Below are 13,374 nucleotides of genomic sequence, written 5' to 3'. Positions count from 1 at the left end.
AGCTAGCCTTGCATACAGATAGAGATATATAGTGCCTATGTGGTGTGACTTCAAGGTACAAGAAGGCCTCATTTCTCAAGCCTATATTTCCCCTTCTTGGTAGCTGATGTCTGAAATCCCATTATTTATAGATAAGTCTTTGATTCTTTGATATGCGACAAAACAAGGACTATGCTTATTTTGTTTTTGTACCTGCACACAATCTAATAACAGTGTCTTGTGCATAGGTGATGCTCAACAAATATCTGTTGAATTTGACCTAAACTTCAGAACACACTAGGAGAGAAAACATTTTCATACATAAGGCAAGATCAGTGTATAATAAATATATCACAGTTTCTTTCTCCCAACCCATGGCAGATAGTAGTAAACAATTTTGGCACTTATTCCTGCTAAGTTTAGTCCCTAGAGACTGCTAGTTGCCCACAAAAATACAATTGTCCCTTCTTGCTTGAAATGTGGCTGCCTAGCTAGACTACAATTCCCAGCCTCCTTTGCACTTACATGTATGCAGATGATTGTTACAACCACTGAAACGTGAGTGGAAGTAATGTGTGCCATTTCTGGGCCTGGCTCTTAAGACTTAGTGTATTATTACCTCTCCACTCTCTCACTTCTTCCCACCACCTGCAACATAGACATAATAGATACCTACCTTCAACCATACAGATGACAATCATTCCCTGTGAGATGGAAGTACCATTATTTGGTAAGAAAGCAAGTCCCTGAGTGACTAAAAAATAGAGTTTCCCCTCTAACCTGAATTTTCTACATTGGGAGTGTCATGTAGGAAAGAGAATATTTGTTTAAGCCATTGAATTGTTGCTTTTCATCCTTACAATAGCCCGCTCTTCTTCCCATAACTCAAAACAACTGGATGCAGCCCCATAATCTTTACATAGCATTTCAGGTAGCTACTATTAATAATTTAAAGTTGGCATGCAAGATAAAATTTATTTACCATCCTAACACTAATGGATAAAATTTTAAGAGCAGATCATATTTTGAAAGAAGATGGTGAAGAAACTGGAGAACAGAAGGCCTTTTGTCTCTGAGAGGACAGGAAAAGGGATTAGGAGAAACTGGAACAATACCAATCTTACCTTTAAAACCTCTTAGGCCTTCTCTGGTTCACAGTATAAATTGGAAAGATGTGCTCTGACAAACAAGGCCTTCAGTTTTAGCCAAGTGGTCAGAGGGAAAAGAGAATGTCTTACTTGAAATAGACCACTTTGATGGCAATGCTAAGGAGAAAGAACATAGCAAATTAAATAAATGAAACAAACCAAAAACCCAGAAGTATCATGTGGCCCCAGCTCAGAAAGAAAGATGTGTCTCACAAGAAAGTCAAAGTGAGTTCTAATATTTTGCCTTGTTAATTTTTAGACACCATTGGAAAATAATAGTTGGCATTAGTTTCATGCACTGCAGTACCAGATATACATAACCTATGGGGAAACCTCATGGAAACAAGATAATGGGCTTAAAATGAGTGGAGTATACTGTTTGTTTTGTTTAGTAACTTTGTGTTTAGTTTTCACAGTACTCCAGAGAGGATATTATCCAGGGTTACAATAATTTGAGGATCACTTTATTCTGTGGTAGAATTTAGCTAGAAAACAGTTGAAGCCACATCACCATGTACTTTGTATCTATGAAAATGGAAAGTAGGAAGTGTTAAACATTCTCAGGGCCAGGGGCTCCACTGGGAAATGTGGATAAAGATGAATATAAATTTTATACTTTATATCCACAGATCATTTCACTATTTGCAGTGATATTTAATACTAAAAGGAGTAATCACAGTCACCGATAATCTCAAACTAAAAGTCAACATGGGGATGTGTTATTATTTAAACAGTTTTAACACCCACTATGTTGGATTGCTGACAGTCCCTAATGTAGATGCAAGCCATCAACCTTAAACAGTGGTTGGTCATCACTACCAGATTCCTAATTTATGTGCTGTCTTCATACATCAAACCTCTCCAACCAGTGGCAGTGTCACCAGATCCAAGGTCGACTATTTCTTCTATGACCCCACTTACCTTTTCCTTTTTTCTTTCAATTTTTTTTACTAGTTTCTAAAGATCTTTACTCACAAATCAGTATAGTATTATTGATTTGAATGTCATATGTATGGTAAAACAGATGATAAAAAGTATCATATTCACAACGAAACTATTATTTCATATAACTGAATCATCTGATACACTAACTCCAACAATAACTTAATGTACATAACTCTACCCTCTGAATGGACCAGTTTTATGACTTTTCCTAGAAAGTTTTGAGTTGAGCATAGTTTCTTGCTGCTGCTTTCCATGATTCAAGGCTTAAGATAAAATCCTTGGAGACATCTGGATCTCTACAAATGAACATCTCCAGTGCTGAGTATTGAGGTAAAAGTGGGGAGCTGTGAAACCACGCACAGATATCGGAAGATAAACGGAAGGGGGAGGGAGCCACCACGTTCAGGCGCCTGGAAGTGGTAGCCACCTGCACGGAGGAGCGGGCGGACTCGCGGACCGGCACCCGCGAGAGAGCAGACTGAGACCGTGAGCCAGGGAACCCGTGCGAACAGTCTGAAAACCGGAGCTGCGGAGTGCGTGAACCACACAAAAATGGAGCTCCAGAGCACGCAGGGGCGGCTGGTGGCTGGTGGTGTTAGAAACACAAAGGACAGAGATGTGCCAGCCCTGGAAGTGAGGACTGAGACTCCGGGTGTGGGACAATATCCCGGGACGCTGAAGGGTTGAACAGCACCAACAGAAACAGAGTTAAAGTGGCCAGAACATCAGTGGAGAATGGTCCGCGATCCCTCTGTTCTGAGACAGAGGCTGAGATTTGGCCACTGCTGCTCTGACTCTCAGAAGAGGCACAGAAAACCGCCCGGGAAAGCTGCCAGAGAACAAAAGACTGGAAATACCGGCTCACAGTGTGCCTATCCCCATCCCCCCTCACAGGGGGCAGGGAGATTCTACCCAAACAGGGTTGCCTGAGTATCAGCGTGGCAAGCCCCTCCCGCAGATGGCAGGCTGAAAAATCAAGAAGCACACATCCCTAAGATCCCTATAAAACAAGGGCGCGTGGCCTGGGTCCCAGTCAATAATTTGGGCTCTGGACAACCCCGCAACCTCTCCTCATCAGAATGACGAGAAGGAGAAGTCCCCCCCAGCAAAGAAAAGATAATGAGTCTGTGGCCTCTGCCACAGAATTAATACATATGGATGTATCCCAATTATCAGAAATGGAATTCAGAGTAACAATGGTCAAGATGATGTGTAGACTTGAAAAAAGTATTAACGAACATGTTAATGACAATATAGAATCTCTAAGGGCAGAAATGAGAGCGAATCTGGCAGAAATTAAAAATTCTATGAGCCAAATGCAGTCAAAACTAGAGGCTCTGACGGCCAGGGTGAATGAGGCAGAAGAACGTATCAGTGAATTGGAGGATGGGTTAGTAGAAGAAAAAGCTAAAATAGAATCTGGACTCAAAAAAATCCACGCTCAGGAATGGAGGTTACAGGACATTACTGACTCAATGAAACGTTTCAATATCAGAATCATTGGCATCCCCAAGGGGGTGGAGAAGAACAGAGGTCTAGAAGAGATATTTGAACAAATTGTAGCTGAAAACTTCCCTAATCTAGCAATGGAAACAAACATTCGAGTCCAAGAGGCAGAGAGGACCCCTCAGAGCTCAACCACGACAACCTACACCATGTCATGTCATAGTGCAATTTGCAAATATTAGATCCAAGGATACAGTATTGAAAGCAGCCAGGGCAAAGATTTTTCTCACGTAGAAAGGCAAAGGTATCAGAATTATGTCAGACCTGTCTACACAGACCTGGAATGTGAGAAAGGGTTGGGGGGGGCATTTTTAAAGTTCTTTCAGAGAAAAACATGCAGCCAAGGATCCTTTATCCAGCAAGGCTGTCATTCAGATTTGATGGAGAAATAAAGACGTTCCAGAATCCGCAGTCATTGACCAATTTTGTAACCACAAAAATAGCCCTCCAAGAGATATTAAAGGGGGTTCTATAAAAGTAGAAAGGCCCCAAGAGTGATACAGAACAGAAAGTCACCATCCATAGAAACAAAGACTTTACAGGCAACATGGCATCATTAAAATCATATCTCTCAATAATCAGTCTCAATGTAAATGGCCTAAATGCTCCCATAAAATGCCACAGGGTTGCAGATTGGATAAAAAGAAATGACCCATCCATTTGCTGTCTACAAGAGACTCATTTTGAACCTAAAGATACATCCAGACTGAAAGTGAAGGGATGGAATACAATTTTTCATGCCAATGGGCCTCAAAAGAAAGCTGGGGTAGCAATTCTCATATCAGACAGATTGGATTTTAAACTAAAGACTATAGTTAGAGACACAGAAGGGCACTATATTATTCTTAAAGGATGTTTCCAACAAGTGGATATGACAATTATAAATGTATATGCCCCCAACAGGGGAACAGCAAGATACACAAGCCAACTAACTCATAACCACAATAAAGAGACTTATAGATAAAAATATACTAATAGCAGGAGACCTCAACACTCCACTATCAGCAATAGACAGATCACCAATGCAAGAAATCAGCAAAGAAACAAGAGCTTTGAATGCCATACTCGGCGAGTTGGACCTCATACATATATATAGAACATTACACCCCAGAACCAACGAATACTCATTCTATTCTAATGCCCATGGAACATTCTCAAGAAGACTATGTTCTGGGTCATGAAACAGGTCTCAACCGATACCAAAAGACTGAAATTATTCCCTGCATATTCTCAGACCACAACGCTCTGAAATTGGAACTTCTGGGTCATGAAACAGGTCTCAACCGATACCAAAAGAGGAGACTAAGAACCATCCTGCTCAGGAATGACTCAATAAACCAGGAAATCAAAAATCAATTTAAACAATTTATGGAGACAAACAAGAATGAAAACACAATGGTCCAAAACTTATGGGATACTGCAAAGGCAGTCCTAAGGGGGAAATACATAGCCATCTAAGCCACACTCAAAAGAAGAGAAAAATAAAAAATGCAGTTCTATATTCTTACCTCAAGAAGCTGGAACAGCAACAGAGGGACAGGCCTAATCCATGCATGCGGAAGTAGTTGAGCAAGATTAGAGCAGAAATCAAGAAATTAAAAACCAGGAGTACAGAGGAGCAGATCAACAGAACTAGAAGCTGGTTCTTGGAGAGAATTAATAAAATTGACAGACCACTGGCAAGACTTATCCAAAAGAATAGCGAAAGGACCCAAATTAATAAAATTATGAATGAAAAAGGAGAGGTCACAACCAACACCAATGAAATTGGAAGGGTTATTAGAAAACTTTTATCAACAGCTTTATGCCACTAAATTAAGCAATCTGGAAGAGATGGAGGCCTTCCTGGAAACCTATAAACTACCAAGACTGAAACAGGAAGAAATTGATTTCTTAAACAGGCCAATTAATTATGAAGAGATTGAGTCAGTGATAAACAACCTTCCAAATAATAAAACTCCAGGCCCAGACGGTTTTCCTGGGGAATTCTACCAAACATTCAAAGAAGAAATAATACCTATTCTCCTAAAGCTATTTCAAAAAATAGAAACAGAAGGAAAGCTACCAAACTCATTCTATGAGGCCAATATTACCTTGATCCCCAAACCAGGCAAAGACCCCCCCAAAAAGGAGAATTACCGACCAATTTTGCTAATGAATATGGACGCCAAAATCCTCAACAAGATCCTGGCTCATAGAATCCAACAGTACATTAAAAGGATTATCCATCATGACCAAGTGGGATTCATACCTGGGATGCAAGCATGGTTCAACACTCGCAAATCAATCAATGTGATACATCATATCAACAAGAAAAGACTCAAGAACCATATGATCCTCTCAATTGATGCAGAAAAAGCATTTGACAAAATACAGCATCCTTTCCTGATTAAAACCCTTCAGAGTGTAGGAATAGAGGGNAGAATCTAACAGTACATTAAAAGGATTATCCATCATGACCAAGTGGGATTCATCCCTGGGATGCAAGCATGGTTCAACATTCACAAATCGATCAGCTTGATACATCATATCAACAAGAACAGACTCAAGAACCATATGATCCTCTCAATTGATGCAGAAAAAGCATTTGACAAAATACAGCATCCTTTCCTGATTAAAACCCTTCAGAGTGTAGGAATAGAGGGTACATTTCTCAATCTCATAAAAGCCATCTATGAAAAGCCTACTGCAAGCATTATTCTCAATGGGGAAAAGCTGGAAGCCTTTCCCTTAAGATCAGGAACACGACAAGGATGCCCACTCTCGCCACTATTATTCAACATAGTACTAGAAGTCCTTGCAACAGCAATCAGAAGACAAAAAGGGATCAAAGGTATCCAAATCGGCAAAGNGCAAAGAAGAAGTCAAAATGTCTCTCTTCGCAGATGACATGATACTCTATACGGAAAACCCAAAAGAATCCACTCCCAAACTATTAGAAGTTATAGAGCAATTCAGTAATGTGGCGGGATACAAAATCAACACACAGAAATCAGTTGCATTTCTATACACGAATAATGAGACTGAAGAAAAAGAAATTAGGGAATCCATCCCATTTACAATAGCACCAAAAACCATACGTTACCTTGGTTTTAACTTAACCAGAGATGTAAAGAATCTATATTCTAGAAACTATAAATCACTCTTGAAAGACATTGAGGAAGACACAAAAAGATGGAAAAATATTCCATGCTCATGGATCAGAAGAATTAGCATAGTTAAAATGTCCGTGCTACCCAGAGCAATCTACACTTTCAACTCAATCCCGATCAAAATCCCAATGACATTTTTCAAGGAACTGGAACAAATAGTCCTTAAATTTGTATGGAATCAAAAAAGGCCCCGAATCGCCAAGGAAGTGTTGAAAAGGAGAAACAAACCTGGGGGCATCACAATGCCGGATTTCGAGCTGTACTACAAAGCTGTGATCACAAAGACATCATGGTACTGGCGCAAAAACAGACACATAGACCAATGGAACAGAATAGAGAACCCAGAAATGGACCCTCGGCTCTTTGGGCAACTAATCTTTGATAAAGCAGGAAAAAACATCCGGTGGAAAAAAGACAGTCTCTTCAATAAATGGTGCTGGGAAAATCGGACAGCTACATGCAAAAGAATGAAACATGACCACTCTTTCACACCATACACAAAAATAAACTCCAAATGGATGAAAGACCTCAATGTGAGACAGGAATCCATCAAAATTCTAGAGGAGAACATAGGCAACAACTTCTATGACATCGGCCAGAGCAACCTTTTTCACGACACATCGCCAAAGGCAAGAGAAATAAAAGATAAAATGAACTTATGGGACTTTATCAGGATAAAGAGCTTCTGCACAGCCAAGGAAACAGTCAAAAAAACTAAGAGGCAGCCCACGGAATGGGAGAATATATTTGCAAATGATGCTACAGACAGAAGACTGGTAATNTATGACATCGGCCAGAGCAACCTTTTTCACGACACATCTCCAAAGGCAAGAGAAATAAAAGATAAAATGAACTTATGGGACTTTATCAGGATAAAGAGCTTCTGCACAGCCAAGGAAACAGTCAAAAAAACTAAGAGACAGCCCACGGAATGGGAGAATATATTTGCAAAGGACACCACAGATAAAGGACTGGTATCCAAGATCTACAAAGAACTTCTCAAACTCAATACACGAGAAACAAATAAACAAATCATAAAATGGGCAGAAGATATGAACAGACACTTTTCCAATGAAGACATACAAATGGCTAACAGACACATGAAAAAATGTTCAAAATCATTAGCCATCAGGGAAATTCAAATCAAAACCACACTAAGATACCACCTTACACCAGTTAGAATGGCAAAAATTGACAAGGCAAGAAACAATTGTTGAAGAGGATGTGGAGAAAGAGGATCCCTCCTACTTCATTGTTGGTGGGAATGCAAGTTGGTACAGCCACTCTGGAAAACAGTGTGGAGGTCCCTTAAAAAGTTAAAAATTGAACTACCCTATGACCCAGCCATTGCACTACTGGGTGTTTACCCCAAAGATACAGACGTAGTAAAGAGAAGGGCCATATGCACCCCAATGTTCATAGCTGCATTGTCCACAATAGCCAAATCATGGAAGGAGCCGAGATGCCCTTCAACAGATGACTGGATTAAGAAGCTGTGGTCCATATATACAATGGAATATTACTCAGCTATCAGAAAGAACGAATTCTCAACATTTGCTGCAACATGGACGGCACTGGAGGAGATAATGCTAAGTGAAATAAGTCAAGCAGAGAAAGACAATTATCATATGATTTCTCTCATCTATGGAACATAAGAACTAGGAGGATCGGTAGGGGAAGAAAGGGATAAAGAAAAGGGGGGTAATCAGAAGGGGGAATGAAACATGAGANATTGCACTACTGGGTATTTACCCCAAAGATACAGATGTAGTGAAGAGAAGGGCCATATGCATCCCAATGTTCATAACAGCATTGTCCACAATAGCTAAATTGTGGAAGGAACAGAGATGCCCTTCAACAGATACTGGATTAAGAAGTTGTGGTCCATATATACAATGGAATATTACTCAGCTATCAGAAAGAACGATTTCTCAGCATTTGCTGCAACATGGACGGCACTNATAATGCTAAGTGAAATAAGTCAAGCAGAGAAAGACAATTATCATATGATTTCTCTCATCTATGGAACATAAGAACTAGGAAGATCAGTAGGGGAAGAAAGGGATAAAAAAGGGGGATAATCAGAAGGGGGAATGAAGTATGAGAGACTATGGACTCTGAGAAACAAACTGAGGGCTTCAGAGGGGAGGCGGGTAGGGTAATGGGATAGACTGGTGATGGGTAGTAAGGAGGGCACGTATTGCATGGTGCACTGGTTGTTATACACAACTAAGAATCATCGAACTTTACATCAGAAACCAAGGATGTACTGTATGGTGACTAATGTAATATAATTAAAAAAACATTAAAAAAAGATCCATTTATCCACATGGAACTACCCAAATAAACTGATATTAAATCTTGTAAAAAAAAAAAAGATAAAATCCTTGGAAACAAGCAATTATAACATGATGTCTCCAGGATCGAGGAGAGAGAGGTGTGAGAAAAAGCGCATCTTGCCACTTTTTAAAAGTACACAATTGCTATGCTTTGCGGGGTATGGGGGAGAGGAGTTTACAGTGGAGGAAGAAAGAATTAGTCCCAACAATCATATGAACATTTCTAAACTTGTCAATATCAAGAGTTCATTTCTTTTTTTTCTTTTTTAAAATTTTATTATTATATTATGTTAGTCACCATACAGTAGATCCCCGGATTCCGATGCAAAGTTCGATGCTTCATTAGTTGCGTATAACACCCAGTGCACCATGCAATACGTGCCCTCCTTACTACCCATCACCAGTCTATCCCATTCCCCCACCCCCTCCCCTCTGAAGTCTTCAGTTTGCTTCTCATAGTCCATAGTCTCTCATGTTTCATTCCCCCTTCTGATTACCCCCCCTTTCTTTATCCCTTTCTTCCCCTACCGATCATCCTAGTTCTTATGTTCCATAGATGAGAGAAACCATATGATAATTGTCTTTCTCTGCTTGACTTATTTCACTTAGCATTATCTCCTCCAGTGCCGTCCATGTTGCAGCAAATGTTGAGAATTCGAAGAGTTAATTTCTTAAACACAAGTTTATAAACAGAAGCCATCCAGCCAGCTGTTAACTGAAATGCATATGCAGTATAGTCAAGGGAATACTGTGCTTACAAAACCACACACCTCTTATTAGAGATATCTAATTTTAAAATAATACATTCCCTTATTGGGTATGCAAGTTTGCAATGGAGGAAGTGGTGCATTTGCAATACCAGCTGGTGCTAAGCATTTCAACACTTCCAGAAGATGTGAGCTATAGAAAATTTTTAGGCACTAGAGGGGTTCTTTTCTCTCAGCCAAGATGTCTCCATTTAAGTCATTTTTGAATTTTGTTTCAAACTTATTTTGTGAAAATTCTAGTCTCGGTTGAGGATAGTCTCTAAAAGTTTCTTGAGGCACTCTCTGGACTTTCTTTCTCTATTCTCTTTTCATGAATGATCATTGAATCCATGTGTATATCCAGCTCAAGTGTTCTTTCTTGTAGAAGTCTAGTAGAGCTGTGAGTTTCAATGGTCTGATTTTACTTTTTAAAAACAATAGACTTAAGAGAACCCAGGTGCTGGCTACAGAGGTCCATATTCACAATTTTACTGTGATTGCTAGCAACAATTAGTGCCTGACCCAGAAGGGGTACATTGCTCTTCAGTTGGCAGGAAGAAGTGAAGGCATAAGGAGTCTGGGAATAATACCCCACATAACCAGGTTTGTACTGGTTTGGCTTTCTTTCTTTTTTTTTTTTTTAAAGATTTTTATTTGTTTATTCGACAGAGATAGAGACAGCCAGTGAGAGAGGGAACACAAGCAGGGGGAGTGGGAGAGGAAGAAGCAGGCTCATAGCAGGGGAGCCTGATGTGGGGCTCGATCCCATAACGCCGGGATCACGCCCTGAGCCAAAGGCAGAAGCTTAACCGCGGTGCCACCCAGGCGCCCCTGGTTTGGCTTTCTATACTGTATCCCAACTTGAATCCATACTGCATTTCCTCAGCATCTCTGAGGGCGACTCACATTTTTTATTTTTATTTTTTTAAGATTTTATTTATTTATTTGACAGAGGGAGAGACAGCCAGCGAGAGAGGGAACACAAGCAGGGGGAGTGGGAGAGGAAGCAGGCTCCCAGCAGAGCAGGGAGCCTGATGCAGGGCTCAATCCCAGAACACTGGGATCATGCCCTGAGCCAAAGGCAGATGCCTTAACGACTGAGCCACCCAGGCGCCCCTGACTCACATTTTTAAATGTTCTCTGAAGAATTTTTTTAAATGAACTTTTGAATTGTTCCATATCAAAAAGGTCAGTGTCTTCACCTGGTCCTTTACTCATCTGAAAAATATCCCAAACTTTCTGGTGCTGATGAAATTAAGTATAAATGATGTCTGAAAGAGCTGCGTCTTTGAGACTCTCACACGTCTCCCAAAGCAGAACCAAGTCCTGAACAAAAGATTCCTTTCTCTAAATCTCAGGCTTTGAAGTTTATCATTTCAGTCATTGGGATTTTCTTATTTATTTATTTGATTTCAAGTTTTTATTTAATTCTAGTTAGTTAACATATATGGTAAAATTGGTTTCAGGTGTAGAATTTAGTGATTCATCACTTACATATAACACCTGGTGCTCATCATAAGTGCCCTTCTTAACACCTGTCACCCATTTCGCCTACCCCTGACCACCTCCCTCCATCAACCCTCAGTTTGTTCCCCATAGTTAAGAGTGTCTTATGGTTTGCTTCCCTCTCTCTTTTTCCCCCCTTCTGCTATGTTCATCTATTTTGGTTCTTAATTTCCACATTATGAGTGAAATCATATGGTCTTCTGGGAAGGGACTGCTGCCCTGGTTCTTAGGCCAACTTGCCCTAGTAAAGATTCACCTGCAGGCTGCAGCGGGGTAGGACTTGGTGTAAGTGGCTCCATCTTCCATTGAGGGTGCTGTGTTTCTCACTGAAGTCTGTCAAGTGCTGTTGGGCATGGGGGAAATGGCAACATCCCCCTCTCATGTCCCCGGAGTGGGGGATTCACACCTGCCACTCTTCAGGAAACCCTCACAGAAGAGTGAACAATCTCCTTTTTTGTGTTCCTGGATTCCGTCAGGTCCCTGCCTTTACCCTGGCTGTGTCCTAGCTGACTGCCTGCTAGGCGGCACAGTACTTCTGTGTTTTATCTCAGGCACACAGCAGTTTCAAAACTCCGAATTTGAGGGATCCTGTGGTGCGTGGACCTGTGCTGATTCTCTGGGGGAGGGTCTTCTCATGCTGTAGTTGGTACCAGTTAGTCCCAGAAAAGCAGTCGCACTACCATGCTTGGGCTTGGAGTTTATGGTAAAACACAGCAAAAAGCTAGCACCAAGCAGGTGTCTCTGTTCCTATACTAATGACCAGGTCAGCACTTCAGTGCTNTGTTAATCACCATACAGTACATCCCCAGATTCCGATGTAAAGTTTGATGCTTCATTAGTTGCGTATAACACCCAGTGCACCATGCAATACGTGCCCTCCTTACTACCCATCACCAGTCTATCCCATTCCCCCACCCCCTCCCCTCTGAAGTCTTCAGTTTGTTTCTCATAGTCCATAGTCTCTCATGTTTCATTCCCCCTTCTGATTACCCCCCTTTTCTTTATCCCTTTCTTCCCCTACCGATCATCCTAGTTCTTATGTTCCATAGATGAGAGAAATCATATGATAATTGTCTTTCTCTGCTTGACTTATTTCACTTAGCATTATCTCCTCCAGTGCCGTCCATGTTGCAGCAAATGTTGAGAATTCGTTCTTTCTGATAGCTGAGTAATATTCCATTGTATATATGGACCACAGCTTCTTAATCCAGTCATCTGTTGAAGGGCATCTCGGCTCCTTCCATGATTTGGCTATTGTGGACAATGCAGCTATGAACATTGGGGTGCATATGGCCCTTCTCTTTACTACGTCTGTATCTTTGGGGTAAACACCCAGTAGTGCAATGGCTGGGTCATAGGGTAGCTCAATTTTAACTTTTTAAGGGACCTCCACACTGTTTTCCACAGTGGCTGTACCAACTTGCATTCCCAACAACAGTGTAGGAGGGATCCCCTTTCTCCACATTCTCTTCAACAATTGTTTCTTGCCTTGTCAATTTTTGCCATTCTAACTGGCGTAAGGTGGTATCTTAGTGTGGTTTTGATTTGAATGTACCTAATGGCTAATGATTTAGAACATTTTTTCATGTGTCTGTTAGCCATTTGTATGTCTTCATTGGAAAACTGTCTGTTTATATCTTCTGCCCATTTTTTGATTTGTTTATTTGTTTCTCGTGTATTGAGTTTGAGAAGTTCTTTGTAGACCTTGGATACCATTCTTTTATCTGTAGTGTCATTTGCAAATGTCTTCTCCCATTCGGTGGGCTGCCTTTTAGATTTTTTGACTGTTTCCTTAGCTTTGCAGAAGCTTTTTATCTTGATAAAGTCCCACAAGTTCATTTTATCTTTTGTTTCTCTTGCCTTTGGAGATGTGTCATGAAAAAGGTTGCTCTGGCCGATGTCATAGAAGTTGTTGCCTATGTTCTCCTCTAGAATTTTGATGGATTCCTGTCTCACATTGAGGTTTCATCCATTTGGAGTTTATTTTTGTGTATGGTGTGAGAGAGTGGTCAAGGTTCATTCTTTTGCATGTAGCTGTCCAATTTTGCCAGCA

General features: G+C 40.7%; 1 pseudogene; it reads right to left on the bottom strand.

Moving 5' to 3' along the window:
• Positions 1–9,845: 9,845 nt before the first annotated feature.
• On the bottom strand, positions 9,846–11,620 carry LOC100476435 (annotated as a pseudogene).
• Between the last annotated feature and the right edge of the window lie 1,754 nt (positions 11,621–13,374).

This window comes from Ailuropoda melanoleuca, chromosome X (assembly GCF_002007445.2).
Source record: "Ailuropoda melanoleuca isolate Jingjing chromosome X, ASM200744v2, whole genome shotgun sequence".
In the NCBI taxonomy this organism is placed as follows: Eukaryota; Metazoa; Chordata; class Mammalia; order Carnivora; family Ursidae; genus Ailuropoda; species Ailuropoda melanoleuca.
Note: the sequence above shows the minus strand (reverse complement) of the source record. Positions and strands in the feature narration are given on the sequence as shown.